Genomic DNA, 12500 nt, shown 5'->3' on the forward strand with positions numbered 1-12500 from the left:
CTCTCTCTCTCTCTCTCTCTCTCTCCTACTCCTACCCTGCTGGAGGGATCAAAGGTCAGGGGTGAGGGCTAGCGCTGGCTGCGGGCTAGCATCATTCCGTCTGCGGTCAGTGTGTGTGTGTGTGTGTGTGTGTGTGTGTGTGTGTGTGTGTATGTGTGTTTGGGGTAGGCTACAGTACAATGCATGCATATGACTATGACTCAGCTAAGTGGCCTTATCCCTGACCCCTTCACCCCTTGACGCCTCCACTAACAGATTAGCACTTTGCTACGTTAGTAAAGCCTTTGTGTCTCTGGTTATAGCGGAGGGAGATGTGAGCTCTGTTTAACACTCAACAACAAAAACTCTCTCTCTATCTCCCTCCCTCCCTCTCTCCCCCTCCTTTGCCGTCTCTCTCTCTTTCTCTCAATCTAATTCAATTGTGTTTTATTGACATGGATTATGTTTGCAAATATTGCCAAAAGCATGGACAACAAAATGCAACAATAGTAATAATGAATCAACAATACAAGAATCAACAATAAGGACATTACAGAATGAATATGAAATGAATATGAATATATGGGAGTAAAAGGGAATACAATTTAACTGAATAAATTAACTGAATAAATCTCTCTCTCTCTCTCTCTCTCTCTCTCTCTCTCTCTGTATGACTGTATTATAGACCTTCTGTGACTATGAACTGGGATGAAAGAGTGAGAGAGAGAGAGAGGGATTTATTCAGTTAATTTATTCCGTCAAATTGTATTCCCTTTTAGAGAGAGGGAGAGGGGAGAGAGAGAGTGAGTAAGAAAGTGAGCAAGAGAGAGAGAGAAAGAAAGAAAGAAAGCGATAGAGAGAGAGAGAGAGAGACAGAGAGACAGAGAGGGAGTGAGGTAGGGAGAGAAAGAGAGAGAATAAAATGAGAGCAGGCATGGAAGGCAGGGACTGGTGTGACTATGAACTGGGCCAGCTAGCACCACTGAAGCTAACAGTGCAGGCAGTGTGAAGTAGGGAGGTCGGCCTGCTTTAACAAGATTCCTGCTGACATGGGGGATGAATAATTTCTGCATTAGGTGTGTGGCCCAAGCCATTCCATTACAGCCCAAGACTTGATCAAGGTTAAGAATATGACGTGTGTTTGCTTGATGAAGGCCTCTTATCAGACCACAAGGACGTCTGTCTCCATGCAAACTGTGCTTCACTTGTTTGGCTGCTTTCTCCCCCCCTGTACCCCCCTGCCTGGCCCCCCAGCCCCACAGCACCCCCCTGCCTGGCCCCCCAGGCCTCCATGCCTGGCCCAGCTGCTGTTGGAGTGGGCCTAGGTCTGGAGGAGAGAGAGGGGGGTCTGGAGGAGAGAGAGACAGGGAGGGAGAGGGGGGGCCAGGGTCTGGAGGAGAGAGAGATAGAGGGAGAGAGAGGGGGGTCTGGAGGAGAGAGAGAGAGAGGGAGAGAGAGAGGGGGGTCTGGAGGAGAGAGAGAGGGAGAGAGGGGGAGGGGGTCTGGAGGAGAGAGGCTCATCGCTCATCTAGCATTGTGCTGACAGGAAGTCTCTGTGTTCTCTTTCCTACGCCACCTGGGTCGCTGCATGAAACCAGAACCACCCGGATACCATCACATCTTCATCTGGACGTGTGTGTGTGTGAGTCTGTCTGTCTGTCTGTCTGTCTGTCTGTCTGTCTGTGTGTATATGAGTGTGCATCTCTGTGTCTGTGTGTGTGTGTGTGTGCGTGTGCGTGTGCGTGTGCGTGTGCGTGTGCGTGTGTGTGTGTGTGTGTGTGTTGGGTGTGTGTGTGTGCGGGCGTGCGTGCGTGCGTGTGTGTGTGTGTGTGTGTGGGTGTTTGGAGGTGATAAGCTCGGGGCTTTTGAAGCGGGGCAGTCTGACTGTAAGCCTCCCTCACAGCGTTCTCTGCGGTCTGCGCGTCTCTTCACCGCGGCCTGGAATTAATCACCTCACCGGCCAGATAAGGCTACAAAGCAACAGGCCAGACACACACACACACACACACACACACACACACACACACACACACACACACACACACACACACACACACACACACACACACACACACACACAAAGGCTGCCGCCAGCCGGAGAATAAGGAGAATTTATCATTTGTTCAATACCGTCCGCTCACACAAACACACACACACCCAACACAAACACACACACACACACACACACACACACACACACACACACACACACACACACACACACACACACACACACACACACACACACACACACACACACAGCTAGCTGTCGTTCTCTCTCCTCGGCCTCTCACCCTTTATTTATATATTTGTTCTTTCATTTGGTTCAGGCTATAATCATTAATATAATCATTTCTACACAGGCTTTTAATAATGTGTCTCCTCTCTGACTCCAGCTCCATTTGTCTTCATGGATTGTGTCAGCCGCCTGTTTACACACACGCTTAACAGAGGCTCAGTCAACACAGAGGGCCCCACCACTCTCACTCAATGTCACACACACACACGCATGCACTCACGCACGCACCCACACACACACACACACACACACACACACACACACACACACACACACACACACACACACTGTTACATCATGCAGCCAGTCCCATGGAGTGTAGGATCCACTGGGAGTATGCTCTTTCGTCAGGCTGTGTGTGTGTGTGTGTGTGTGTGTGTGTGTGTGTGGGTGCTCCATAGGGTATCTCTCCATAGACATGGTGTTTTTAGACACCTCTCCCATTATGGTAAAAAACAAGACTTGGATGTTGTTCTCCACCTCCTGTGGTTGTTGTTCTCTGTCCTCTGTGTTTCTCTTCTCTCTCTCTCTCTCTCTCTCTCTCTCTCTCAACCACCCCCCGCCCTCTCTGTCTCTCTCTCTCTCTCTCTCACTCTCTCTCTCTCAACCACCCCCCGCCCTCTCTGTCTCTCTCTCTCTCTCTCTCTCCACTTTCCTTTCCTTTAATCTCTTGTCCTGTGTGTTCCGAGCGTACGTCTCTATGGTGCTCCTCTCCCCCTTCAGCTGGTGTGTTTACAGAGTCTCTCCCTGACAGGGAACACAGCTTCTCCATTAGGCCAGCCTCTTTACGGTCGGCTGTTCTCCTCCGATGATCATGCTCTCTTGGCTGATCTGTGCGGTCAGGAACAACCCTCTCTCGATTCTCATCAACCTAATGGACTTTTATTTGAGTCATACTTGTCTTGTTGATTGTATCGAGGGCACAGATTTATTCTGTTCTGTGTGTTTCCCTGCGTGTGTTGCTCTACCAGATGTTCTGTTGGGTTTGGACTTGAAATTTTCGCTTGATTCCTGGAAAAAAGTATGAAGGAAACGTAGGTAATATGAGCACCATCGTTGGTATTAACTCATTTAGTGCTGAGGGGGAATAAAGCCGGCCAAATTGTCAACATGCCACGGGTGACTTTACTCACCAAAAATGCATAAATTATTATGCTTCATTCTGTGGCCAGTGAAAGTGTTGTTGCTAGGTAAATATCACATAAAACACATGGCTCCCTAGGTGGTGAGTGTTCCGTAATTCTTTGCCAGTTAATGACTTAAGGAACATGGGCCATGGATGCTGGCTTTGAGGGATATTCCCCTCAAAATACTATCTGACATGATTTTCCATTTAACTTTGCTCCAGTTTATTTGCTCGAGACAGTTTTTAGTTTTTTTTAGTTTTTTTAGTTTTTGACTGGAATGCCATAGGCCCCATTCGTTTAACTCTGAGGTGAATGGACCTGACTAACTGCTGAATAGATGCAGTATGTGAAGGGACCTGCCATAGGCCCCCATTCATTCTGAAAACATGACTTCCGTTGTGCCTGTTCCAGTTTGTCTTCTACAGCAGAGCCTCAGCTAGCTGTGTTGTCCTGCTGGTGTTCACTGGGATGAAGACTGAGCGCCATGCTCTGTTTACACACCCGACCTATATTCCCTTACTGAGGCAAGCAGGGCTAGTGTGTCTGTGTGTGTGTGTCTTTGTGTGTGTATATGTGTGTGTGTGTGTGTGTGTGTGTATGTGTGTGTGTGTGTGCCTGTGTGTGTGTCTTTGTGTGTGTATGTGTATGTGTCTGTGTGTGTGTGTCTGTGTGTGTGTGTGTGTGTGTGCGAGGGTGGTCACCCGTAGTACTCTCGCATCTGTTGTTGTTTCAAAGAGGAAGGAACCTTGTTTCAGTAGTGGAGGACTAGTATGATCTTTGACCCCAGTCACAGTGTGTGTGTGTGTGTGTGTGTGTGTGTGTGTGTGTGTATAATAACCCTATATAGACTGTTACAACTTACATAGTCAAATAAAGGTCAGATTGATTCTCAGATGTATGGTATGTAAGCCATAGTCATAGGCCTCTTCTACTGGTGTCATTTCCGGTCCTCTATATCCCATGAGTGCAGGGGAGGTTGGTGGAGGTAGAAATCGGAGGATGGGCTCATTGTAATGCATGGAATGGAATGAGGAATGGTATCAAAAACACATGCCTTTCTGTTCCATGCATTACAATGAGTCCGTCCTCCGATTTCTACCTCCACCAGCCTCCCCTGCATAAGTTCCATTAGTCCATGTTTCCTGTCCTCTCCTCAGTGGCTGAGCTACGGTGGAGCCTCAATTCCACAGCTCACTTCTGACAAATGGAGATGGTTAAATATTAGTCTCTCTATTCACTGCAGGGCAAAGGACCATTCATTCTCTTGGGTCGAACCGTACTGCTCGCTTGACTGGCAGTGTGTGTGTGTGTGTGTGTGTGTGTGTGTGTGTGTGTGTGTGTGTGTGTGTGTGTGTGTGTGTGTGCGTGTGTGTGGGTGTGTGCGTGTGTATGCGTGTGCGTGTGCGTTTTGTGTGTGCGTGTGTGTTCGCATGTGTGTGTTGGCCCTGTATGTCAAAGCAGTAGAGAGGGGGAGGCAGACAAGTTGAGGAGAGAGAGAGAGAGAGAGAGAGAGAAAAAAATAAATGAAATTCCTTCCAAAGCTCTGAGGACCTCGCTAGCTAGCGGACCATGGCCCAGATCAGATAAAGCAGGAGGGGGGGGTCTGTCATAATGAAACGCCCATGACTGGGGGGTTGAGACAACAAGGGGGTTGGGGGGAGGGTGGGAGGGTGGGAGGGGGGAGGGTGGGGGGTCACTGGAGCAGGGCCTGGCCTGCTGTGTGTCAGTGCTCCTGCTACCACTGTTTCTCTCTTCCTCCTCCGGTTCTGCTTTATTTTTCCATCTCTGATGTTTGGTGTTTCCTTTGCTCTCGACCAATGAGAGACCCACCTCTGACACAGCAGCTCCCTCTGGTCTTGTAGACTGTGTTGTCAGGGGCTAACCCTGTTCTGTTGTCAGGGGCTAACTCTGTTCTGTTGTCAAAGGCTAACTCTGTTCTGTTGTCAAAGGCTAACTCTGTTCTGTTGTCAGGGGTTAACTCTCTTCTGTTGTCGGGGGCTAAGCTAACTCTGTTCTGTTGCTTGTGTACTTTTCTTTCAGAGCAGAGAGACTTGCTGACTCTGCATTTCAGGGTGAATTCATACACTTTGATGAGTTGGGAGATTAGGAACATAACCAGTGATCTGTCAGGGAGAGATGGGGTGATGGATGCAGGTACTAAAGGTCTGATGGATTGGGGATACTAAAGGTGTGATGGATGGGGGTACAGAGGGAGGGCGGAGGTCAGGAGATGGGCTGGTGGCCTGGCCAATGAGATGGGTGCGTTAGTGAAGGGGGTATGGCTGGACTCAGCTGGGGAAGGGTTTAATCACATAGCAGACTGTGTGTGTGTGTGTGTGTGTGTGTGTGTGTGTGTGTGTGTGTGTGTGTGTGTTGTGTGTGGTGTGTGTGGTGTGTGTGTGTGTGTGTGTTTACCTCATCCTCTCTGTCCACTAGAGGAGATTAGATCAGTTTAATGAAGAAGGAATATCACCAGAGATACAGTGGTAGTAGTAGCAGTAATATTTGTATACTCTTGTCTTTGCTCTAATGTAACCTACTTATGCTGTGTGTGTGTGTGTGTGTGTGTGTGTGTGTGTGTGTGTGTTATATGTGTGTTGTGTGTGTGTGTGTGTGTGTGTGTGTGTTCTTCCACACTGAGACTTGGAGAGCCTATTCCTCATCGTCTCTATCTCCCTGTCTCTAACTGTGTCACTGTGCTGCCTCAGTCTCAAGCTGGTACGCTACTCTCAGGGGACTGGCATGCCACAGAGATGGGCAGAGATTGGCAGTGTTCAGTTTGCATGGTACTTCCTCAGGGGACTGGCTGGCACAGACCTGGCAGAAACTAGACTGGCAGAGATGGGCATGAGAGATGTGCAGACATGGGCTGGTATGGTTCTCTATGCCCTTTAGGGGACTGGCATTGGGACAGAGACTGGCATAAACTGGCTGGCGTAGGACTGGCATAGATATCTGATATTGGCAAATACCAGGGAAATAGTGGCGTGGATGGGTAGAGGTGGGCAGTGTTGGGTCCTGCCAGCAGCATGGTAGAGACGGGCAGAGGAGACGGGCAGAGTTCATGACAGGCAGACAGACCGGCAGGCAGACAGACAGACAGGCAAGCAGGCAGACAGACAGGCAGGCAGGCAGACAGATAGGCAGGCAGACAGACAGACAGACAGACAGACAGACAGACAGGCGGACAGAAAAAGGCAGCAGCAGCTTTTAGCCTCCTCACTCTCATTAATTAGCCAGTGATTGTGTTGAATCAGAGCAGAGATCTCTACTTCAATAGAGCCCAGAGAGAGAGAGAGAGAGAGAGAGAGAGAGAGAGAGAGAGAGAGAGAGAGAGAGAGAGAGAGAGAGAGAGAGAGAGAGAGAGAGAGAGAGAGAGAGAGAGAGAGAGAGAGAGAGAGAGAGAGAGAGAGAAGTCTGTTGGCTGCTTTAGTATGCACACACAGACCTAGTTATGTCAAGAGTGCTAGCTACACACACACGCACACGCACACACACACACACACAGGGAGTCTGCTGGGGAACACAGTGTACAGGGATCAGGCTGGCAGGAGAGGGTGGTGGAGGTGGTAGAGGTAGCAGAGCAGGGAGATGGTACAGAGGGGTGACTGTGTGTGTGTCTGTGTGTCTGTGTCTGTGTGTGTCTGTGTGTGTGTTTGTGTGTGTGTGTGTCTGTGTGCCTGTGATGTTAAAGGAGGGTGACTGGCAGATTGGCGCAGGAGAAACTGTATACCCAGCGGGCACTGAAAGATTAATGCGGGTTTCGGGATAAGACATGGCAGATCACACACACGTATGCACGCACGCATGCTCACACACACACACACACACACACACACACACACACACACACACACACACAGGGACACTGCCAACCTTGTCATCCCTGAGGACTAGACTGTATGCGCTCCTGCTTGCACAGCTAGACAGAGAGAACAGATGTGGCCCTGACGAAGGAGCTTCAGAAGGAGAGAGATGGTGTGTGTGTGTGTGTGTGTGTGTGTGTGTGGCGCCTTGGGCTGACGTCCTGTTGTGTGTCCAGCAGTGCACAGAATGAAAGATGATTAATTTCACTGAGTAACCTGTCTAGCTGATGTGGCTGAATGTAGGTGTGTGTGTGTGTGTGTGTGTGTGTGTGTGTGTGTGTGTCGAAGACAGAGAGAGAAACATACAGTAGAGAGAGAGAGAGAGAGAGAGACGGTGGGGAGGGGGGGGGGGGGGTCGGGGTGGCGGGGGGTGAGGCAGCGATGCAGACTGTGGAGTCAGCAGGTGAAGTGTGTGTGATACTCTGGATGCCCTCCAGAATGAGAGGGGTCACACAGACACACACACACACACACACACACACACACACACACACACACACAGAGACCGAGAAGCACAGACCTCTGTTCAGCATCATGTCTCTGTATCTGAACACCTGATCAATACAACTATAGATCGTGTTTTTGGGGCGTTCTGTATTGAACAGTTGCAGCAAAACCTGGTTACTGCTGGTTATGAGCAGAACTTGTCTGCCTCTGGCTCATATTGAATCGTATCTAAACATATCCATAAAACAAACATAATGAACATAATGATGGGACTTCTCTCTGTGGTCAATTGTAAAGATGATGAGAGTTGGAACAAAGAGTTGAGTCAATTTAGACTCTTTCTTAGACTGAATACTGGGTGTGTTAGGGGAGTCGTAATACTTGATTATTGTATTCGGAAGGTGCTTGTGATCGGACAACCGGGACAGCGATTTAAATGGTTGAAATTATGAGGCTGGGCATTGTGTACACGTCGAGCTGCGCCCGTCAGTCAGAATCAATATCAGCAAACGTCTTTTCACTATTCCTCCTGAGAAATCCCTGTTACCTCAAACACAGGCATTGTTCATAGTTTAACTGACACGCAAAATCAAAGATCAATCGTTTTTATGTATTCTTGTACAATACTACTACAGTTTCGGACGGTATGCTCTTTGAGCTGAGATAAGAACAGACTGCTTCAGCTCCACGTCGTTTGCTGGCTTCTTTCGAACTGTCTGAGGTGAACTGTCTGTCTGTCTGAGGTGAACTGTCTGTCTGTCTGTCTGAGATGAACTGTCTGTCTGTTGTGAACTGTCTGTCTGTCTGAGGTAATGTGTCATAGCAGAGCAGGTTACTAGTCTAGTCATTATTGCCACTAAAAGGGGAGGGCGGGAATAATGAGATTGGTTCTAGTCTCATCTGCAGAGTGGCCCCCTGTTTTGATTTCATTAGCCAAATGTCCCCCCCCCCCCCCCCCCCATGCACACACACTCTTTCTCATCTCAGTCAGAGCAAATGGATTTCCAACAACTGTGAAGGGGGGGTCAAAGCCTTGTCTGTCGGGGCCAGGTGTGTGTGTGTGTGTGTGTGTGTGTGTGTGTGTGTGTGTGTGTGTGTGTGTGTGTGTGTGTGTGTCTGTGTGGAATGGATGCTGAGGGTGTGTAGGAGCAAGTTAAACGGGGGCTGAGGGTGTGTGTGTGAAGTTAAACAGAGGCTGAGGGTGTTTAGAAGGAGGTTAAATGGAGGCGGAGGGTGTGTACAGGGAGGTTAAACGGAGGATGTGGGTGTGTGTCTGAGAGGTTAAACGGAGGATGAGGGTGTGTGTGTATGTGTGTGTGTGTGTGTGTGTGTGTGTGTGTGTGTGTGTGTGTGTGTGTGTGTGTGTGTGTAGTTGACCGTGGAGACTGAGGTGTGACTGGTGAATGAACCCAGGCTGACCTTAATCATCATGTCTCATCTGGAGACCACACACACACACACACACACACACACACACACACACACACACACACACCTTCAGGGGTCAGCAGGGGGGACCAGACTTAATTTATATACTCTCTGTTTTATGATCTAATCCTCCAGACACACACACACACACAAACACACACACACCTCGAATTAAGCATGGTTCACATACAGGGCTAACTAGGGAGGAGCGGCGTGCTCCGTCCCACCCTTCATCCTCCCCACCCCTCTCCCTCCCTCCCCTCCCTTTCTCTCTTTCATCCCTGCCTCTCTCTCCAATAAAACAGATTGAGGAGGGCTGTATTGGAGCACCTGCTGTGCAATGCACTACTCTACAGTTCATGCTCAAAAGCCTTGGAAGAGTGTGTGTGGTGTGTGTGTGTGTGTGTGTGATCTCCAGGCGATGAGGAGGGACAAACACACATACTGTACACACACGTACACACACGTACACACACGTACACACACGCACACACACACACACACACACACACACACACACACACACACACACACACACACACGGTATCTGCTACAGGGACAACAGCAATAATCCTCACCACGGTCTCTCACTCTTTCCGCTACGCTAACCGCTAACGCCCGCCAGCCAGCCAGGGGAATTGAATTTGTTTGTTGTTTTTTCCCCCCTCTACTTCATACCTCTGGACACGTTTATGAGCCGAGACGGACGGGGAGGCAGTGAATTTCTCTCCTCTCCCTCTTTCTCTTCCTCTCTCTCTGTCTCTCTCTCTCTCTATCTCTCCCTCTCTCGCAAGGAGAGTGTTTGGCAGGTGGCCAAGAGGCCATTGTCTTGAGTAATCTGTGCAGAGTTCTCCCTCTGCACTCTCAGCGCAGCCCTGCGTGCACATGGGCCCCACGCACCGTGTGTGTGTGTGTGTTAATCACTTAAGTCAATGTACAGATGGAATAACGTTTTACTTCACAGAGATGCTACAGAGATGCAAGTGGGAAGAGTAGAGAGAGAGGGGTGGTGGTTGTGTGTGTGTGTGTGTGGTGTGTGTGTGTGTGTGTGTGTGTGTGTGTGTGTGTGTGTGTGTGTGTTCAGCTCTCTCGTCTGTACTCTCTGCTATAACCTTGTCTGCTGATTCTCTATTTATTAAAGTAATAGGACACACACCGCCTCGGTCCCCCTCTCATCTCCTCACTCCCCCTCTCATCTCCTCACTCCCTCTTTCTCTCTCTCCTGAAGTGTATTTTCTGATCCTAGTGTTGGCAGCCACTCAGAAAGGAAAGAGAGAAGAGAGAGAGGGAGAGTAGAGAGAGAGAGAGAGAGCAGAGAGAGAGAGAGAGGGGGGGGGAGTAGAGAGAGGGAGAGAGAGAGAGAGCAGAGAGAGAGAGAGAGAGGGGGGGGAGTAGAGAGGGACAATATAGAAAGAGAGAAAGAGAGTAGGGAGAGAGAGAGAGAGAGACAGGGAGAGAGGGGGGAGTAGAGAGAGAGAGAGAGAGAGAGAGGCAGGATGTGGTGTCCTTGGTATTATCAGTGTTGGTTCTGTAATGAGCTGCGTCCTGTAGGGACCATCCCAGGGGAAGGGACAGAGGGAGGGATGGAGGGAGGGGAGGTAGGGATGGTGCGAGAGAGGTAGAGAGGGAGGGAGGGAGGGATGGAGGGAGAGCCACACGACCACAAATCCCAGCTCAGCCAGATACTTCATCATGTCCCTTCTGCTTTTGTCTCTACTGTATGACCCCTCACCAGAGAGAAGCTCTGGGGGATACAGCTGTGTGTGTGCGTGCGTGTGTGTGTGTGTGTGTGTGTGTGTGTGTGTGTGTGTGTGTGTGTGGGTGTGTGTGCGTGTGTGTTAGGGTGAGTGTGTGTGTGTGTGTGTGTGTGTGTGTGTGTGTGTGTGTGTGTGTGTGTGTGTGTGTGTGCGTGCGTGTGTCTGTGTGAGGGTGAGGGTGAGTGTGTGCGTGTGTGTGTGTGTGTGTGTGTGTGTGTGTCTGGAGGGGAGGTAAGGGAAGCGGAGTTGAGACCAGAAGGTTGCTAGTCAAGCATTGTCTCTGTCCTCCTGCGCCTCTTGACCTGAAACACTTGACTCTGCTGTGTGACTCTAGGCCTAAGGGTAGGACAGATCCTAAAACTAGGAGCTGTGTGTGTGTGTGCGTGTGTGTGTGTGTGTGTGTGTGTGCGTGTGTGTGTGTATGTGTGCGTGTGTGTGTGTGTATGTATCTGTGCGTGTGTGTGTGTGTGTGTGTGTGTGTGCGTGTGTGTGTGTGTGTGTGCGTGTGTGTGTGTGTGTGTGTATGTGCGCGTGTATGTATCTGTGTGTGTGTGTGTGTGTGTGTGCGTGTACGTCCAAGCGTGCGTGTGCGTGTGTGTGTGTGTGTGTGTGTGTGTGTGTGTGTGCGTACATCCAAGCTTATGTGTGTGTGTGTGTGTGTGTCTCTGTAGCTCTGTAAAGTGGGGCAACCGGGTCCCCCTGTCCTCCGCCGTCCTCCCTCCCTCCCTCCCTCCCTCCCTCCCTCCCTCTCTGAGCTCCCTCTTCGTTAGCTGCGGGGCTAACATTAGCGGTAGTGCGTTAGCTAGAATAGCTGTGCTAGCAGGGCCCGGGTAATGTTCCCCACAGAGAGAGAGATAGAGAAGGCCAGGCCATTAATCACCATGACCTGGCACCTGGGTTGAGGACATCGTTAGGCCCTGAAATACGAGGGGACACGAGGGTCACAGTCAACTTGCATCAATATAGTCACCGAGGAGGGGGGGGGGGGGGGGGCACGGGATGGACGGACGGACGGACGGGGCAGCTGTTGTTATTGTCCAAGGACCATTTGTTTTAGCGCTCCAGGCTCCCCCTAGTCCTCCCCCGTAACTAAGGACAGACACACACACACACACGCATAGACACGTACGCACGCACGAACGCACGCACGCACGCACACACACACACACACACACACACACACACACACACACACACACACACACACACACACACACACACACCTCTGCTGGTGTGTAAAACGGCTGTATTATCCATTGGCCCTTGAGTCCTCAGTGGAGCAATGCTAGCCTGGTGTCCAGAAGGACCGGCTAGGACAGACAGTGGGGACTGGCCTGTCTGTCTGGTTAGCCTCTGAGGAGACACACAACAGTAAATACAGCTAGCTACTGCTGCTGGAGCCTGGCTGACACACACACACATGCACACAAGTGCACACACATTGGCAATATGGGATATGGTGATGGCTGATTTCACTTCAGTTGTGGTGTTTTTCTAGCTGATTTGACCTTAGTTGGGGTGTTTTTCTAGCTGATTTGACCTTAGTTGGGGTGTTTTTCTAGCTGATTTGACCTTAGTTGGGGTGTTTTTCTAGTTG

General features: G+C 50.1%; 2 protein-coding genes across 2 annotated transcripts in view; both read left to right on the plus strand.

Moving 5' to 3' along the window:
- hdac7a (histone deacetylase 7a) overlaps nt 1–12500 on the plus strand; it is a 532558-nt gene that overhangs the window by 190971 nt on the left and 329087 nt on the right. The gene's annotated exons all lie outside the window — the stretch shown is intronic.
- The window catches only part of LOC310808967 (plexin-A1-like), a gene marked incomplete at both ends in the record, with an annotated part of 119912 nt that overhangs the window by 39547 nt on the left and 67865 nt on the right, over nt 1–12500 (plus strand). The window lies entirely within an intron of this gene.

This window comes from Argentina silus (assembly GCF_951799395.1).
Source record: "Argentina silus genome assembly, chromosome: 8".
In the NCBI taxonomy this organism is placed as follows: Eukaryota; Metazoa; Chordata; class Actinopteri; order Argentiniformes; family Argentinidae; genus Argentina; species Argentina silus.